This window comes from Botryllus schlosseri, chromosome 8 (genome assembly GCF_051294905.1).
Source record: "Botryllus schlosseri isolate E-star chromosome 8, Bs_hap1, whole genome shotgun sequence".
Classification (NCBI taxonomy): Eukaryota; Metazoa; Chordata; class Ascidiacea; order Stolidobranchia; family Styelidae; genus Botryllus; species Botryllus schlosseri.
The window spans coordinates 20,513,073-20,533,667 of NC_137243.1; the positions used below are offsets into that span (position 1 = coordinate 20,513,073).

The 20,595-nt window shown below is 39.5% G+C and overlaps 1 protein-coding gene, 1 non-coding gene and 1 pseudogene across 2 annotated transcripts in view; all 3 read right to left on the reverse strand.

The window, feature by feature from the left end:
- LOC145445025 (enoyl-CoA delta isomerase 1, mitochondrial pseudogene) overlaps positions 1–20,595 on the reverse strand; it is a 288,929-nt pseudogene that overhangs the window by 129,583 nt on the left and 138,751 nt on the right.
- Positions 1–20,595, reverse strand: part of LOC145445007 (uncharacterized) — a 125,210-nt gene that overhangs the window by 77,090 nt on the left and 27,525 nt on the right. The window lies entirely within an intron of this gene.
- Positions 20,374–20,489, reverse strand: LOC145445655 (U5 spliceosomal RNA). Its single transcript, XR_013917101.1, has one exon. It is a non-coding gene; the product is annotated as a U5 spliceosomal RNA (small nuclear RNA).

Consider the following 20,595-nt stretch of genomic DNA (forward strand, 5'->3'; position numbering starts at 1 on the left):
ATAACAGCTGATAAAATTTCGGTGTATGGACTTATGTGGGTGACGGTTTAACAATCGACTTTTGTCTGGGAACGACGTACGAACATGCCATATACCTGGCCATATACGCGTGTGAAGAGTCCATTTTTAAAACATAATTGCGATCGCCATTGGATACTGAAACTTGAATACTAAATTTCAAACGTACTACCAACATTCAGATAGAAACAATGGCGATATGAGGAAAGCATTGCCGATGATTCTGATATGTTACCGGTGTCGTGTCCTATCATAATCGTACGCTTTTATAAAGAGGAGGTCATGACGTGATAACTATTAACTAACCACCAATGAGTTCTTCTATTATTCCGGTTTCCTGGGAAAAAGAGCTTGCTTTCTATACGCTTTCGATTTGGAAAAGTAGATTCGGAAAAGGTTTGCATCAAGCACGAAAATTGTTATGGAAGCACCACGCATAATCCCCTGCTGTACACGGAAACTAAATATATATTCGGGGGCTTCACATATTTTGTGGCATCTCAAGTCTCGAAGATAGCCTACATCAGGGGTGTCAAACATACGGCCAGACCATTCCATCCGTATGGCATGCATTATCCTCACTGCAAATTCATTTTAATTGCCAATAACCTATACTGATACAAACATCTTGCTCTTTCGTGACGTTTTGTTGGTGTTTGTGGAAAATATCAAAATATGGAGATATAGTAAGATCAATCAGGGTGACTTCGTAGTCAGTGTCACCAAATTAGTTGAGTGGTTTGAAATAAAAACTGCTGAAGCATGTTTCCTAATTTTTTCCAATGGAGGGATTGAAACCTCGCCACGAAGTCCATTCTATCATGTGATATACATAACCGCGATGAGATGCTAGATAAAAATGACTATAGACTGGACGTGATATGTTCATTAAAATATCTTTTTTTCATTATGGGGCCATAAATGTTGCGATCACACCAAAAGTGCCCTCAGAAAAGTTACGCGTTAATATGACATCAACCTCCATATATCTTTGTGGAAAGAGATTTCCGGCATTCGTTCATATCAAATCGAAGACGCTGATATTTAGGACCACGTAGGCGTACTTCAAGAAATACAGCTGCAGAGTTAGCTTTGAACTAATAAAATTCTACTCAATTTCTACATAAATAGTACGATGTTGTTATCAAGAAAAGTCATTTTGTTGCTGTTTATCACAAGCCTACATTTCATATTTGCACAAGACAGATGAAAGTGGCACTATATTAAGTTAAAGTTGAACAACTAAAACTTGAGGGGGTCTGCGAGGGTCCGTGGCAGTCAAAAGGGGTTCGCGAAGCCAAAAAGGGTGAGAACCACTGTTCTATATAGTCAGTCAGGAAAGACAAAGCCTACTCTTTTCGCTATACATGCATATAAGTTCAGATTCACAAACCATCAGTACTTTGGAAATAGCAATGCGATCCTGTGGACATTGGAAAGGAAAAAAACGCAGACACCAATTTTGGCCTCACAGCATATAGATCAGTGATTGCCAACCTGGGTTGCAATGAGGTGCTTGTTCATGAGAAATTTACTGACATATAAATGACAATAATACATTGACTTCATCTCTATCGTATAGTTCGTAGGCAGCTATTAGTAGATGATGTATGCGAAAGACAGCAATATAGTCATTGGATGAATTGTTATATATCGTTGTTACCGTATTTTATAAAGTATGAACTCCCCTTTCGCGGTTATTGAAGCTACAATATTGAGTTTGCTGATGCGTTTACATACATGTAAATACTTTGAATTTCAATGATATTGATTGGAATATTCAGATGTGCGGAGCTAGTGTCCATTGAGTTCAAAAGGTTAGGAACACAGATATAGGTCCACTGGTTAATGGCTACCGAAGTCACACATCTAAAAACAAAGTGTCCCTCAATACGGCTTAGCGGTGTATGTATACAGCATGTTACGCTTGAAAGATCTCACCGTACGAAATAATATTGTCTTTATAATCTCTTTCTAAATAAAAACGTACTCGACAAAAAATCCTATTATTAAAATCACCCATTCAAAGTTGGCATGTTTCAGTGACAATCAAGTGCGCAGAGGCAACGCACCTACAAAATAAATCAAACTCTCGCGCCAGGTCGTTACGGGTGATATATGTTCGACAATCGCCAGCAAAAACATTGTTCAAATGTTGACTCGCCTGCCGAACGTCAATAGCGCTGGCCGCCGAACCGTAAATCTTCCTAACGGGATCGTGATATCGTTCAATAAAATCAACCGTCAAAAATAATCCTAGATTGTGTTGCTGTAAAATAACGCGCGTACGCGTAGGCGACTGTAAAAACACGGCTCCTTTAAATATCACGAGAAAAATGATATATCTCAATGAGGACCGTGTACGCGACAGAGATACCAGGATCGTCTTTTAATGGGATTCGAATCCAACGCTGTTATATTAAATGGAATTTTGATCCAATATACGAATCCTGTTGTCGTCTTCAACCTGATTGATCCAAAAATCAAGCTCAGGGCTGAGCTGTAAGCATTAATTGCCCATGTAGTTCATATTTATTTTGATTATTACTCCTCAATGCAATTAAGTAGCGTTACCATACGCCCTCCTTTAGGAGAATTTGTCCTCCCTTTACAGTAGGCTATATCGCTATCCTTTCAAGATTTAACAAATTACCCGTTTTTTTTTCGTCCGATACTATAAATTTTGTGATTTGTAAAAATGTTCTTACTTCCTGATCTCAAAATACGGTACCCGTACCTACATCAAGTATGCTATTAAGAATTCTTAGAAATTGTGAAACCACGGCTGTCCAAGTTAATACATAACCTCAAAGTAAACGAACATCAAATCACTTTCATGGACTTGAAATTTTCCGGATTCTTGCCCGGTTATAATCCAAAATTCTGATCCTACACATCTCTAGTACATGCGTAAAAATTACCCAGCTCACGCTTTACAACCGGTCAAACATGGTGATGCAATACACGAAAGGGGTGCGATAATGCTGGTAATTGATAACGGGAAAATATAACGCGCTATTGGTTCCATAGTCGCAGCTACGCGTCCATTAGCGACCGAGGGTAACCAGAACGAAATGTACAAGAGGCCAGAAATGCTTGTGGTTGAAATGAATTTTGGCAGCAATTGAAACATTGCAATTCCGTTGCGGTCGATAACGACCGGTATACGCGTCTTGAAAGTGTGGGCACGCGTAGATCAATAGCAATAAATGCGTTTTCTGGATAAACTGATTCGGAATAAAGTATACATCGCAATAAATTACACATGTCTTAGCATATCAAAGACAAAAATAACTTGCAAGATGATCATTCTCTGCATACTATATATTCCATTTCTTGTACGCGAAATAACAGGTATGCAAGTTACAATTCTGTCTCGCGTAATATGCTTGCGTCCATTACGCGTGAGAAGATACACAATTGTACATTAAAGTGAACTATAGCCTACGATTTCAGTGCCATTATAACTGCACGAGTCGGTGAGAATTGTCGAAATATTGCAAATTTTTATAACGGGCACGTCGCATATATGGGATCATAAATCCTACAAGCAAACTGCCCACTGACTTTTGCAATGATGGAGAGGTATATCCCGATAGAAAGTTACAATTTACGCAGCAGGCGTGAGGTACCCGCAATTCAGGTTAACTGAGCAATCAACAATACGGTCAAGAGTGTTTTATTTACTCTTGACAAACAGTTCGAATATACGGTCCGAACGGAGGATTCTATACTATCGTCAGCTTGTAAATTTACCGCCCTAAATCTCATAAACTATAAAACGCTACTAGAGAAGTATTAACGAACGCAGAACGTACTAGGTACCATCACTATAGCTATATATAAACTAAGGCTATTGCATTGATCATATTACTGCAATTTTACAGCGTATTGCGTGCAATGGACGGTCCACTGCATCAAATTCAATTAACCGGTGATGAAATCTCGTGAAGTTACACAACTATACATACTTATGACTTCCTACTGTCAAGATATACATTAACTAATGATAATGTGAAATCCCTACCGCAAATGCCACTGCGACTCTGCCATTGCATTACGCAAGATATGTTAATGCCGGATTATCCTGCTTTAAAGCAGTACGTTTGTGTATTACGGCAACGAATCCGGACGTAATACAGTATATAGAGCAGTCAACAGTCTTATACTTTGCCAGCCGTAATAGTCATGATATAAGAGCAAGCATACCCCCATAATAGATTCCTCTCATACACAGAAATTCACTATAATGCAGGATTTACATGATCGTATCTGCCTGGTCGTTGATGATTCAAAAAACTATCACGTCCAATACCGCCACATCGTCTATCAGCAACACCTTTGACGGCAGTTGATGGCATTCGATGGTGAGTTGTAAAGAATTCATCCTGCATGCGCATCTCCACGTATTTAATATAATATAGTTTCCTGGTATTATGTGTGTACTAGCGTATCGTCGAATTATACCTGGATAGGTGCTGCCTCTGATAGACGTCAATTAATTTGCGAAAAATTGAGAAGATTAACCCCTGACTTTTATAATTACCCTACTGTCGTATACAAACGCTCGCTCCCTGTAATGCGTAAATAATCTACGTTAATGATTTACCCAGGGTATATTGTCATATATCGTATGAATCACAAGGGTCGGCGGATCCAATGATACATACATACGCTGGATAATTTATGATATATCCACGCAAGGTATACTTAAAAACGACACGCTGCTGTTGTATCTGCCCTAGAATTACAGTCGTAGACGCGCAAGGGCGACGCAGTCGTGACTCTCCGCTCAATCTGGCTTGCTTTCTCTCATCAACTTCAACGGTAGCGATTCATTTGATAATGCACATTCTACATATCTCTTATCCTCACGTCAATATTCAACGGTATTGATTGTATGACGCACTTGAACTTATGGCGCATTCATTAGACGTATGAAGATCATGGAATTTAGCCAGGCACGCTCGTCAATCACACAAATTACTTATTTACATTCATATCGCATCGAAAAATGCAACAGTTCTATATCAGTTACTCCACTAATCTATAAATTAAAGTAATCGGCGGGTGTATTATACGTAGGAAGATAATGAAATTGAACCTCCGCAGACTTGTTAAACACACAATTCTCTGCGTTGCATTCATATCGCATCACAGCAACAGTATGCTATCCATTGGTCCAATAACAATCTATAAATTAAAGTAACCACAACTCCCATGATTCGCAGAAGTTTGCTGTCGCGCGAACGACAAGTCCATAGCGCAATATTACATCTCAACCAAGGCCCCTTTCACTTCGCGTTAGTCGCATTGACCGATGAGTTCCAGTCATTGTGACGCGATTCCGTTTACCTTCTGTACCTTCCGTTTGTTTTATGCCCCTTTCAAGCTCAGATACGCAACGAATCTCAATATTTTGTCATCTGAAAGTCAACAAAGCCTGACTCACAGCCGTCTCGAGTCAAGAACTGGAAGAATACCCGATCCAGTAGCTGGCATAATACATTGACTCATGCAATCTTAGTGTTGATAACAATAGACAAGGTAAATTCGAGACTTTAGCTACTAAAGATGACTTGACTTATCGAATCTGTCGCTGCCCTTTGACATCTTTTCACATCCAATCTCCGAATGCAAACATCAAGTCAAAACGATTACCAACTGCTACTAACCCTACAGTACTGTCTGCATGCTTACAGTAATCTAATGTTTGGCTGTCACATGCGCTTTTCCCAAATCGTGGACATATTCGGAAGAACAACCGCGAAGTGAACCCTATTTCTGATGGCCATACCAGTATTTTCGGAACCCTTGCCAAGTGGAAATTGCCGTGGGTTATTTCTGGAGTATAGGGTCGTTGTAGGATGGTAACTGTGGTCTCGAGTTTAGAACGCAAAATCGATAAGAAACATTGACATCGTCGATAGAAATTTGACGAGACTATACAGTCCTGGCGAGAAATTCGATGGTTTTTGTCGGATAAGATTACGAAACGTACGAGGTAGACCCAGATTTCGACTCCGCAGATATGCTGAATTAATCCGATCCGATAATGTGTAACTATCATTTTAAACGACTTGTATGATATTCATATATCTGCCAGTTTCAATGTAAAATTCCCGACAATGACACGTATCAAATAACTTTTTCACTCTCTACCTCATAGTACATACTTATACAATAACTGCAGCGGGATCATCATATACTAGCAAACTCGTGTCACTTTAGTAGCAATTTCACAGTGGCACATATAAACAATTCTACGCCACTGTATCATTTTACTCCAGAATTTCCGCAACTGTTTTTAAACGCAGTAAGCCCATGTGCAGTATTGCCTATTTGGTCATTGCACGTCCAATAATGAATCCACAACTGATCTTGATATATCTGCTCCTTAAAATAACTTTCACCTTGAAAATGACAAACGTCATCACCCTTACCCAATACATTACAGGAACAGCTCCATGTGATTAGCGCTTGGACGAAAGTATCTCGTACGTTTACAAGAGTTAATTGCAGAGATCGAGATTGACTGTCAAATTATATCTTCTATAACCATCCCATTATGCACGGAGTGTGAGCGGCAATTTACGATAAACCAGAATAACTAACAAGATCATTAGGCAGTAATCAATTATAGGCATTTCTTAAGCGCCTTATAGGCGCGGTTCATTTGGAAGTCCGATGGGAAAAGCAATGCGCGAGATTGCGTTGGTAAAGGCGAAGAGTGAAGTTGCAACAGCGCCACCGCATGGGTATTGGGTATTGACCGATTTTGTTCACCTATCAAGTCTTATTGATACATAGCTTACTTATAATTCCTCATTGCTTCGGCTGTTGGGTCAAGATATTGGAAAGTTGACTGGGACAGCCACTCTAGGTAGGGTATGAAGTCACTGGTTACCCGATACTGTCTAAACCTGGTACTTTAACCATAAACTGTCTCTTGTAGCCTGCTTATGACCATGTAACTTGATTCTCAGAGTGTCCAGTTACACTAGAACTGATTTTGCATTCACCACGCTTCAGCTGAGCTAAACATCGTAATATACATAACATACTCTCCCATCTGCAAGTTTTACTCAATACTGGGAGGGGGTAAGGTAAAGCCACTACGTCATAGAACTCATGTATCAAAGATAATAGGTAAAACACATCTCCATGCCACTTCTACAATCCTACACGAGACAGATGAGTCCCAGGCTTCGAGGCAGCAATACTGGCTTAGGCTTCAAAGTTACTGGTTATATCGAATGTATACCATATTACTCATTCACCCTTTCTGTACAAGTAGTAACAGCAACACTGCTACTTCGAGAAGAGTAAGATATGAGACTCCATCGACACTCTTGCCCGCTACCTTACACGATAGTTGGTGGCAGGGATTTCATGTTGATTCCCCAATAATGACACATCCAATAACCAGGTAGTGTAATCTTCACAGTTCCTCCACACTATACATGGGCAGACGACACGTAGCGACAGGAAAGTTTTTGCTTATAACAGAGTCTCTATCTTCCAGACTTTACCAAAGTGTCAACCGCGTGGAGATAAGACTTTAATCTGAGGATTGTCCAACTGAGAAAATCTCACGGAGATGTCGGGGTTGCTGTTTCATGTCGCGGTAGACGCGTCACATGACGTCACTTCCGCAAGACTCTATGTCACTGGCGAGATACTCGTCACGTCGCGAACTGCGATATAAATCTTCAAGAACATTCGTAACTGATGTTTGTTAAAATCTGTCTGTCCCAAAGCAGAGAGCGATGAGCGAAACTTAGGCAAATTCCAGGTATGAAATAAACATTGTGCCATGAAACCAATTAATACAAAATGCATTGTAATTAAAAAAATCGAATCAAATTCTCACATCTTTGAAATTCATAACATAAGGTTCAGACCGAAACACCCGTATAAACGTATACAGTATATGATCTGACTTGCCTCAACCAAAGTGAGACTTTGATATTGCAACCAAGGCAGATTTTCTTCAAAATTAACCCAAACTATACTTTCGAATCTGGCTATGCTATGCGGAAAATGAATCTATGTGCATGGTCTGCCTAATTGTACGCCCAGGTAACATGCATTGCAAGGAACTGCAGATCCAATCATGTCAGGTCCGGATAAAATCCAATGCGGTTAAAATTCTCCAACATCTTCTCAATATATCTCAAAGCTAATAACGTTCTAGCTAGACGATTACATATAGTACGCAAAATTACGAGATAGCAGAATGGTGCACATGAAGAGAGCCCAAATTAGGGAAGAAATAAGACATTCTGCGAATGCCATGCAATATTTTAAAAAGACTCTCATCATTGGACGTGAAATATCATAATATGAACGGAGATTCCCATCGTGTTATCATCTCAACTAAATATGAAATGTAAGATAGGCTTTTTCGTACCACGGAGAATTCTCAAAAATTCGAATTTGCATATCGCAATACAGGTGGCCTCAACGGCATATAATGAGACGGTAGTTATCCTATATCGGAGAATACTCCTATTATAGTTGTGGGAATAATGCTCCGCTAACAAGCTGCTGTTTTTTTTTTGTACGCGGTACCTTCATAAAGTCTGAATTTGGATACGGTAACTGAAATGTTATTATCTACCATTACTAGGGAATTCGCGACGTCATCATTGTCTCCTGCGTTTTATTAAGAGGACATGAGATTACGGGAACATTTATGATATAATTTTACAGCAAATGGGACTTGTTATGAGATGACGTCACTCTAAGGTTACCCGGATCGTGAAATATTACCCCGCACGGCCCGTTGATCATGAACATTTCTATGAAATGACTGCATGGTTGCTGTGATATAACGTAAATATTCAATTCGACATTTCACCTTCACAATTGTGACGATTTCATATCACTACCAGGAGTCCTTGTTGAACGTCTTCTTTACCAGTTAATGTCTTATTCATGCATTACCTGCTATGTAAATATTCCATGCAGTCCAGAATAAATATATATTGATTAACTTAAGCATGTATTCTATACCACATCCAACTTTCATTCATCGATCCGTGATGATTATAGTGGTAAACATACGAATATATTGCATCTCGTCCAGATAGAATTTATACCAACACGATCTGAATCTAAACAGGTATCACGGGCTAAGTCTGAGGTACAATTTGAAACAGGGGTATTTGACCCATCTTGAAATATAAACAAAACGACTATGCATTTCTTTTCTTGTGATCTAGAAAAAATATGACATGCTCGCTGGTTTATGCATCCTGACCTAGAAGTTGCATTGATTTAGCTGCTGGCGAAATCCAAACTTGATACATATTAATGATAGAATGGCGTAAATAAAATCTTATACAGCACAAGTATTACGACTGAAAAAGGTACACCTCTATACCTATTGCTTCAGATTTATAAATAAAAAAAACCGTACAAATGTTCATAGTAAACTGAATACCTAGGCGCTATCGGCAGTAATATATTAATAGCCTATACCCTGCAATCGCGCTGACCAAGACATATCTATCTGATGCAGTGGCGGACATATTTGGAACACACATCTACTTAGCAGCGCTGCCCTAATGAAGTTAATACTCCATAATGTAGTTTATATATAGCTGGTAAACTGCAGATACTAAGCGAGACATACTTAACTAACTTAAATGGGAAAATAACCCAAGTATATGAAGAGTACACATCTTATATTTAAGTACATATCTACCGAATGTTGTTGCATGTTAGAAGTCCTATATTGTCGGTCAAATTTCAGTTTTTTTTTAGCGTTTCATTCGTCAATTGTAACAACATGAAAAAATATCCAAATCCTCACAACAACATATACACAGGCTGCGATGATCCGTTCAAACAAAGTCATCCTGACGAATTAACAATCGTTATCTCATACGTCAGTCATATCTGACGAAAAAAAGTCAATCCCCAATATTCAAAGATCGATTCGCAAAACCACTTTGATATTCATCGCACCCGTAATTAAAATACATTGGCTCCTACCCCCACAACGCATTCGCTCGCAAAGCGCTTATAAGTTAGATGAATCTGGCGTAAATCAGGAATCGAATTTATGCGCATAGTGAACATGAATTATGGAAAGTCAAGTTCATTTAGTATTCTCCCGGGTAGGAGGGATTGATATCTTGATATCGCAATAATTGGCGCATACCATACGCTTTCCCGCGAACAAAAGACGAGGTATAGCATAATGATAACGTCAAAGATATGTCTAACGCTATGATCTATATTACATACCGCCAGCCTTATAAATATTTCTGTAAGATATCACGTTGGCGATACAACGCAAAGCAAAAAAGTTGGTTGATGTTGCAACGAGCCCTCATGCCGCACGCTGTAAGCAGCTACTACGATGGCACTACACAATGATACACATTAACACCGATGTGTATATAACAGGCGAGAGTTGTCTGTAATCAATTATGATATCTTATTCATTTGACCCGGTGTGTTTCACACATGTGAATTTATACATTCGAGATATCTACTGACTATACGCGAGGGGCACAGCTGTAAATCACAATCATAAACATGTAGCAATTGCATACATCATTCAATTGTATATTGAAGTTCTGTACCTCCAAGAAGCTCTTCAAACGTAGCAATCAAACATACTAACCAGAGATCGGCAATCTTTTCAACTCTGAGGACTGGTTTCAAAATGGACCATGCTGCGCAATTGTCCCATGATGCAGCTCGTCATGTCAACGTGTCGAGAACGTATACTGAACGTACAAGATTTGGTCGAGACCGCTTACTTGATTGCTTGAAATTGACTTGAAAATTTGTTATCGAGTTACGAGTGAATCCCCATTTTTGAAATGCCGAATCAAGTCAAGTCACCTTGAAGGCTGACTCGAGTCAACCCATGAATCGAGCCGTTCCAGTAGTGGAAATGAGTGAACTGAGTGGGAGCTGATGACTAAGAACAAGGCTTCAGTGACATCTTAATCATTAAAAAGGTAATCACTCATCACACAACCTCATATAATAAGTTGCAAGTTGCAGTGAGTCCTGGTCTTTGTACACCACATGGAAGAGGTACACCTTTGAAATATTCTGGCACACCCAGTTGAGAAGTATTGGGAAAGAATAGCATGATATACCACGACGTAAATGAGATTCACTGGTTTCAACAGACAGCAATGTAATAAACGGGCTATTAAAATCGTCAACACTTTCGCATTACGATTTAACACAGGCTGCCCGACTGTCTCTGAAATTCACTGACCTTCTTCAAAACAGTAACGCAGCGGCCTCCGGTTTAAGCCAGGATTTATCCGGATTGACGCACGAGCTATTAATAAATTGAATAAACGTTTCAACATGCAGTCTAAATACCAGCCGGTAGGAACTTAAACCAATTAACCAACCAACCAAACAAACAAACATTCCTTCTGCCACAGTTTTATTTAGCATCGAACTCTTACTACTTTCCGACTTATTAATCGGATTTGCACATGTCGAGTCTCTGTGAACATGCAACGCTAACAGTTTGCGATCCTAAACAATCGCATCAGGTCGTAATGGGGTTTTGAAGTTGCAGGCAGACAAAGTACAAAAGCTCGTAATCCGGTAATCATTATTACAAAATCGAAAATAAGAAACAGGAACTCAGCTGGAGTCCATCCGCAGGTAGTTGACTGCAGCGTCTCCAAAGCAAGGGCGGGACGAAGGGCTTTCAATTTGCAAGTCTACAATACTCAATACTCACGCCGAGGCAATTGCTTCATGTTTTATATTTCTAGTACATTTTTCATAAAAATCTGGACTCAGTGTGCACTTTTTGCGTTTTCGGAATTGGATGTCATTGTCACCGACTTGTTCGTGATGACGACAATAGAGCGAAACCACAACACCACTGTCGGATGGTTATAGTGTGGCCTATGATCTTGGTATTTGTTGCCTTGTGGGAAGCATTTTTAACTATAGTATCAGAAGATGCGTTAAAAACGTGCTTGAAAATGCAAGCCTTTTTCAATTTAATCAGATTTAATTCGCGGGCCGTGTTTGTTAGTGCGGAGCGGATCGACAAATTCCCTGGTTCGACTCCGAAGCTGGATTCTTGAAATGGCCAATATCCGATCCAAAAAAATCCGATAATATTCATCTGCGAGTACCTATTTCTATTCAGCTATACAATAGTAGTGGATTATGCGATACGGGTCCAGGTTATAATGCAAAAAACATGGCATTAGGAACTCGTAGGCCGTTAGTGCGAATTAAAACAATCAACATGACAATAAGTTTTAAGTTCACAGGTTGGTGTTGAATAGTGATTGAAACAAAAGAAAGAAGAAATTGAAAACTCAAAGACCAAGCCCAACCATTATCTGAAGGAATTATATCAACTTGGACTTCGCAAGCGGTTTATTTCTATGGACGGTTCAATGTGACGATTAATTCCAGGGTGAAAGAGGACAAGGATGCCCTTTTCTCTGTAACGGCATTGCCACATGTACTAAATATAGGCACTCACCGACAGCATTAGATTGTGCTATTGAAGGAAAACTTAATGCCGATCGGTGTAAGAAGCGAAATAATCTTTTGACCTACTGAAATACCAGATTCTCAGTTCTTCGTTTTTGCGGAAGGTATTGGATTTTCATTTTTCATATCTTGAGAGCTTGGTTCCTTATGCAAAGTGATCAGAAAGTCGGTGTAACCTGGTTCTTTCTCGTTCGGTCAGTGATATCAGTCCACATCTGTGTGGTGAACGCAATCATTCCATATTGGTCGATAGCCTATTTCAAATTGCAGGAATTTCTTCTCTTCTCTACAGCAGCACTCCTCTTCAAACAGCACAATCTAAATGTAGGGTTGCATTTAAAACAAAAATCAATTTGAAACAAACATATTTAAAACAAGGTCCTAATTTAAAACGTGTTTTTTTTTAAAGCTATAACGTCTCGAATATTCAATTGTGACGTCATGGTGGATTGACATTACCAATTGAAAATATAGGGTAAATATAGCTCCTTTGACGATATATCTGTACTATTAATGTTGAACCGATAATTTTGAGGGTTCCAACCATTCCATATCAATATACGCAGGCTATATCGCGTGGTAATTGTCCGTAGGCTCATACAACATGTTTTTTGGAAAGTATTTACACCATTATGGCGTAATTTTACAACTTGAAATATTTTTTAAATGGCGTTTGTTTATAACACTGTTTAAAACATGTTTTAGGCAAAGTGTTTTAAAGCACCGTTGGTTTTAAATGCAACCCTTTTTAGATGGGATTATGGTATAAAATCCTTCACCATATATAATTTGGCTGTTTCAAATAATTGGACCTTGACATTACTTTGCAACGGAGCAGATCTTGTTGTTTCTCATGAAGTATGGCATCGAACATTGCCCTGATGCCCTTTTCTTGGATACAAATCATTTATCTTTGATATTCTTGCATAAATATGATGTGCCCCTGAGCTTCTCTGTTTGTATGTGCCTGCTGATACAAAACAAATCCAGATTAGTTACCCTCACAGGTGCAATTGAGCAAGGAAAAAATGTTCCATATTCCACTTTCATTGCCCTTGATGTTCTCGACTTTCGGTTTCTCCTCTGCATCAAGAGCTTTTGTTGCTTTCTTCGATAACACAAGCCATTTACCTGCACAACGAGACTGGAATATTGGTGGGAAAATGACTAGTCAGAAAATAAGTGTTGTGATGACTGTGGATAAATAAAATACTATTTATGACACCCCTGTTCTACACCGTCAACATATAATATCTTTTTACGAAATAGCATAATTTTACAGCAATCTCAAGATGTTTTATCAAAAGATCCTGAATTAGAACTACTTAGAATTCTCTGCTTGACGGTGACTGCAAGATAGGAGCATGAAGGCAAATTATGATAAGCCTAATAATATAAATTTATGATCAGAATTCCAATAACCCTTGCAGACGGGCGGGCCACAAAACATGTGATGTGATTTGGGCTATAGGCTAGAGCAGTGCTTTTCAACCTGTGTGACGGTTCGCACTGGTGCGAATGAAAAAAATTGCAGTGCGAATGACGAAGGTGGTGCGAATAGTGCGAATGAAAATCCGGATCAAGTGCGAATGACGAAGGTGGTGCGAATGGTGCGAATGAAAATCCGGATTAAGTGCGAATGATTATTTGTTCACTTTTCTGACGCGGAATAATTCAAATAAACTTAATAGGAAATTTAGAATCAGTGTAACTTTTGTAGTTGCGACGCAATTGTAAAAACTTAGTAGCTCTTACAAGCCGTGGTGAATTAATATTCCCACTATAATTATTACGTCACCAAAAGTCTGGTTTGGAAGCTGGTGTAGTGGCAGTATAGAGATCTCTACAATCTCCATAGTGGCAGACATACATTATATCAGCCTGTCTGATCCTGCGAAAGGCTCGAAAAATGATGTCAAATTGACTTTCTGCTTACTTCCGCTAAACAATCATCATATTTTCGTAATAACTGTTCGATTTGCGCGAGGTGCGAAGATAGTAGTAAATACCATCGTTACAGCGACTCACATTCGCAAGTTTACTGTAACGTAAATTTTTACCCCTTCATGGTTATTAAAGTAGGGACCGTAAAGGGTATAATTTTGGGTCGACACGGTGCCAGAGTTATCTGCGAATACTATGTAATATATTTATTGAATTTGTTGCAAAAAATCCTGCGATCGTTTTACATATCATATGGCATGAAATTCATTATCAAATTTGTCCGACTGTTTTTTTCTGGAAATCATGGTCGAATACCATTGGGATGAACTAGTGTAGGGGTGTGGAACGAGCGAGTTCAGGCCTATGAGACTCATTCATTTCGAGGCCAACCCCTTCTGCGTCGGGGCACATGAAGACGTAAACTTTTGGCGAATAAACCGTTGATAAAATGCGGTGCCAAAAACATGAGCGGCGATAAAACCTCGGTCTAAAAATGACCGATTCTGGATGGCCAAAGCTTTCGAGATAAATTGGATATGCTCCGTTGTCGGCACGGAATAGTCGCGTTCTTGCAATCTGAGTAAACAATATAGTACAATTGTGATACGCAGAGGAATTTAGTTCGCCCTAATTTGAAATCGTATACGTCAGACATGTGTCGTAGAGCTGTGTTGGTTAGAATTGTGATGTGCACATTCTGTATGTCATGTCATATGCCCGTAACATCGTAGCATACAACTGAAATATTAAATATAAATTCCTCTTCATGGGTGAGGCTCGGGTCGCGAAATGCCACAAAATCTCAGATTTTGGTGGTAGTCTAAAAGCTGGTTTACCGTTATCAAACTGTTATGAATTATCAAGTTAGATTGGCGTGAATAGAACACGCAGTAGGCCAACCATGAGTTATATGCTCTTCTCATAAACTTGCGAGACAGAAGTTGGAGCAACGTGTCATCAGGTATCGGGCTTTAATGAGCCAAGTCTTCTTGATCGTTTTGCACCTTATGTTACAAAGATATAAGACAAAAGCCTCAACACATACATGTTGGTTTTTCATCCTTTCGACAAACCGGAGCTTCGTGGGACCTTTGTGTCAGCTCTCAAAAACGATTTCAGCCAGCAAGCATTTTTCACTCGCGAAAAATACGCTATATTTTGGATAGGAGTGAAGAACAAATTTTAAGGCCTGGCCATCCAAGCACTAGTAGAAGTTTTTGTACAAATTCCGAACAACATTTTTTGGTCGAGAAGGGTTGTATTGAAATAATTGTAAGTAAAACGAGCGAAAAAAGTTGCATTTTTAAATATACATTTGATAGCTTAAGCTACCTAGTTATCCATATTGTTGCACATCTGAACAAAATGTTGAGTAGGCCTATCTTCATCTTTTTGTATAATAATTTTCGATTAGGTTGTGCGAATGAAATTTATTTCACAAAAAAAGTGCGAATGGAGCTCAAAAAGGTTGAAAAGCACTGGGCTAGAGTTACCATATTTCTGTTAAGCAAATGCCGGACACTCTTTAGCGCCCACTAGTTGATTTAGAAATGAGGAATAACACATTGTCTGTCAATATGACGTCAAACTAGCAAGCATTGCCCATCAACTGTATACAGGACTGGATTGGAGTGGAACGTAGGTTATGAATTGCGCCATATGCAATGTGAGCTCTGGCGATTGCTACTTGCTAGGGTCTAGGGTCACGGGCCGGATGAAATCGTCTGGCGGGCCATGTATGGCCTGTCGGGATTGTGTTTAACAGCCCTGCTATACTGTTAGGTCGGTGCGGCTATCTGGTTGTGTGTTTTAACCATGTCCGAAACAACATTTTTTCAGCCCCCCTCCACCCAAAAAAGCACTAATCTTCGGCCCACCATAGGGTAATCAATGTAACTTCTGGGGCACTTACTATATGCATCTGGCTGTTTAATTATATGAATGAATTATGTCAATAATATTGATTCTTCCATATATTAGACTACTATAAAATGCACTAGCAGGTTGCACATCCGGTGATTTCCAACCTTTTATGGTCGCGAGCTCATTTTCAACTTGAAAATGTTCCGAGGTCCGGCTGAAAACTTGATTAGCTGATTGCTAATTTTTTTAGCTTGCCCGAACTTACTCACAGCCTATTTTGGAAGCAGATTACGTCCAACATCTTCGCGATCCCCAGATAAAGGCAAACGACCCCAAGATTTGGAACCACTGTCTGCGACTGAAGCATCCAATCGGCCTTAACCAACTCTAGGACTATACCGTTAGCTTATAATTGCGACTACAATTAAACTTATTTTAGTATATGATGGTTATTTATATTTATTTTTGATTGCATTTTTTGCAAGGGCGGTGTCTGGTGCACATACTGATATCAATATACACCGACCATCAAACAGCATATCAGTTCCTCTATCCGATACGCCCTCCACTATATTGTATGTTATATTGTAGCATAAATCTTCTTGAAAATAATATTGTATATGTTAATTTACGAAAAACTTTCGAGCCTACTTCAAGTCTTCAAAATTCCGGACATTTAGGCATATTTAAGAATTTCCCCCCTGACACAGATTTTTCAGTGAAATTCCGGGCATGTCCGGGAAATTCCGGACGTATGGCAACCCCTAGGCTAGGCAAAGTCGAGTATACTTGATCGATTCTGAATCACGTATTATGCTTCGATTTGAGTCAAGTCAATGGTCAAGTATTCGAGTATAACTCAGTGTGACGTCATAACAGAATGTTATCTGTCAGAGTTCAAATATATGTATCTCTTATGCCACCATAAAGAATATAATGCATGTTATCCATCACATTAAAGATACTTTGGTATTTTTTGAGCACATCGATTTCATGGCACTCTGTGACAAGGTTGTGGGATGATCATAACTTCGGAAATGTCTTGTTTCCTGTAACGTTCGTAGCTTTAAACTTGAAGACGGTCTCCACTGCACCGGTTAGCAATGTGTCAGTTCAGCCATCTATTCCATTTGACCCGACAATAGAACTCTGGACCGATTATTGGGATTGGGAAGCTGCACTATATGTTCAATATGGCTAATCAAGGCTTCAAGGCTGCCACAGCGGAAAATAAAATCGAAGCTATATAATTCTCGTTGATAAATTAACTCTCAGTGGCGAGGAGGGTATATTTTGAGTACTCGATAACAATCGTCTTTCACTAATTGGAATCATTACAGTTAATACTCGATACAGGTTCAAGTGATGCTCCAATCATTGGGCATAGCCCTAGTGATAAGCGATCACGATCTTATTAATAATAATTCTGTAAGGCAGGGGTGTCAAACTCGATTAAGTCGCGTCGTGTGCCGCAGTGAAACCTTCAAATCGCTCGCGGACCGGACCAGTCAGTGAATCCAAAATGTTACTTCATGCCCTTCATTTTCAATTGAATACTTTACCATCAAGCATATATAGATAATAGTTATCGTATATTCTATTGTATCATACATCATAAAGTTTTAATCTAGCAACTACCAACACGCATATAATGGAATTTGCAGAAAGAAGATGCTTGACCGGTTGAATATAGTTATGACCCTATAAAACAGTGGTGCTGATGACGATATAAGTTGGCACATTGCTATGCATCCTTTGATTTAGTCGTATCTGGCGTTAGCCCTGCGTATGCGCTGTAAGGAATACGAGACGTTGATTTTTGGTTTATTATTATTAAATCGCGGTTCGAGTTTCTCTGGAGTCCGGGAAATTTTTGAGTCAGAAATGACACAGAAGTGCGATCACAGATATTTGAATTATATTTTTGTGTAACCAATATATCATAATGTATGAAAAAGATACATAACTGTAAACGGTTTCGCATTGGCGTGTTCGCTAATATGAATAACTATATTTCCACATTTCCCTATAACTCTGAACTCAGCGTGCACTTTTTCTGCCTTCTCGAAATTGCTTGTCAATGTCACAGACTCATCCCTAGTGGTAAAAAAAAAGAAACCACTTCACCGCAGTCGGGTGATTAAAATGTGGCCTATGAACATGCTCGACATTTGCTGTATTGCGGGATTATTTAATGGATAGTTCCTACAAAAATTCTCAATAGACCTGATGGATCATATAAGCATACTCGGATCTGATGCGCAAGCCCGATGGAATCGTCTGGCGGGCCATATGTTTGACACCCCTGCCGCAAGGCATTGGAGTATCCCATTATGCCAGTGATTCGCACTGGTCCCACTCTGTTGGGCAATACACATCTAGTTCAGGGGTCGCCAACTCAAAACGGGTCGCGGGCCACACTTCAAATTTCGTAGCGACCGCGGGCCGCATGAATTCAATTTCAATATGAAGTAGGCAACAACGTTTCAAAACTCCACGTCATTAGAACGCCGTGCTACTTAACATAGGCGATGGATATAGTGACCACAAAAAAAGTAATATTTTATAAATGAATAAAAATGAAACAAAGGATCACTGTCATCAATTTTATTTTATTTTGAACTCTGAGCTGTGCACGATACCTGAAAATGCTTCTTGGCGCTATAGCGAGATACGTTACTAGCATTGGTGTCGTGATACCGATGCATAACCAACTGTGCCACTCACAATTCTATAATATGAATCCGGATTATACACAGAGCAATAACTATAACTACGAATTCGATATAAGTCGAGCGAAGCGCAAACTTTTTTTCAGTTGACAGCAGCTCCACGCCTCCTTCAGATGCCTTCATGGTACGCCCCCAGTTTCAGAACTACTGCCCTATGCAGTTTTCTAAGCGTCTCGGCCTTGGCAGTGTTTGGGCCATTGCACGTCAATTTCAGCAATTCAAAATGTTTTCTTATCTTTCTTTCGAAGCCTCAAATCAGGTCGCTGGCCGTATGCGGCCCGCGGGCCGCGTGTTGTTGACCCCTGATCTAGATGTCACCGAGGCCTGGTTACGATAATATGGCTTCATCATGAAACTGTATTACACATATTTGGTTTGATGTTATAATGCAGTATGTCTGACATTGGTTACGGAAAGCTCTAATTGCAGCGGGTAATATTTGGGCAGGGTCGAGGTGCGGAAAAAGCGGGGCCGTAACTGCCGCACCCCGTATTTTTTGTGTACTCATAATTTACATTTATGAATCTAACTGTATTCGCAATTCTGAGAGAACGATATATTCCTGGTATAGCTTAACGCTGTTGGAGCAGGGGTGGGCAACTATTTGCTACAATGTGCCAAATGCGAAGGAAAAATATTATGGCGAGCAGAGCCAAAAGTTTATTCTATATTCCGCGGCGTATTTATTCATTCCTATATACGTTACAAGTAGTGAATACCATTGGTTACAGTCGCAGCTAAGTGGTGGGTATTTCGTAATGTGGCAACACGCAAAGTTCGAATTTACTACACGAAAGCAGTATCGCTAATATTGGAAGCTGAAATCAACATTTTTTCGAGCTGACCAATCTAAGTTTATGTGACTAGCACAATTTCGCTAAAACATGCGAATCTGGATTTGTTTTATGTATGTAGGGAGTAGGCACAATAGTTCTATCTGCGGTAGCCTATACAAGCTAGGCGCTACTGTTTCCGTATATAATTATATCCAATCTTTTTTGCCATTACGAATTTCACATTCCATCATTTTACTTGCTACGACATACTTTGCTCTATTTACTTTATTTTGAATTACGCGTATACGTATATTCTACGTTCGCTGGGTACATAAATAAACGGGTTTCACAGTAAACCATCTTCGGCCCACTTTATACAGCGCATGGTTTTAGTTCAAGCATTCAAATGTAGGTTGCATTTTCCAAATTACAACTATCCCTCCGCGAAACTACGCTTTCATGTAAACGACGATTCGCATATGCTTGATAATTGCTATACGGAATGCCACTTCTATACATTATCATCGGGTACCCAGGCGCACCTGGGCTAGAAAAATCACAAAGACTCATTGAGCACCCCTCCCCACGGAAAACTTTAGTAAAAGGCGAAAGTTTTATACGTGGAAATGAGGAGAGGTCAGAGCAAAGTTAAATGTTCATTAAAAAATATTTGTTTTATTCGAACTCGGATTAATAAGAATTACGGTGTGGAGCGCGTTTTACTGAATGACGAGTATGTCCTTACTATTGTT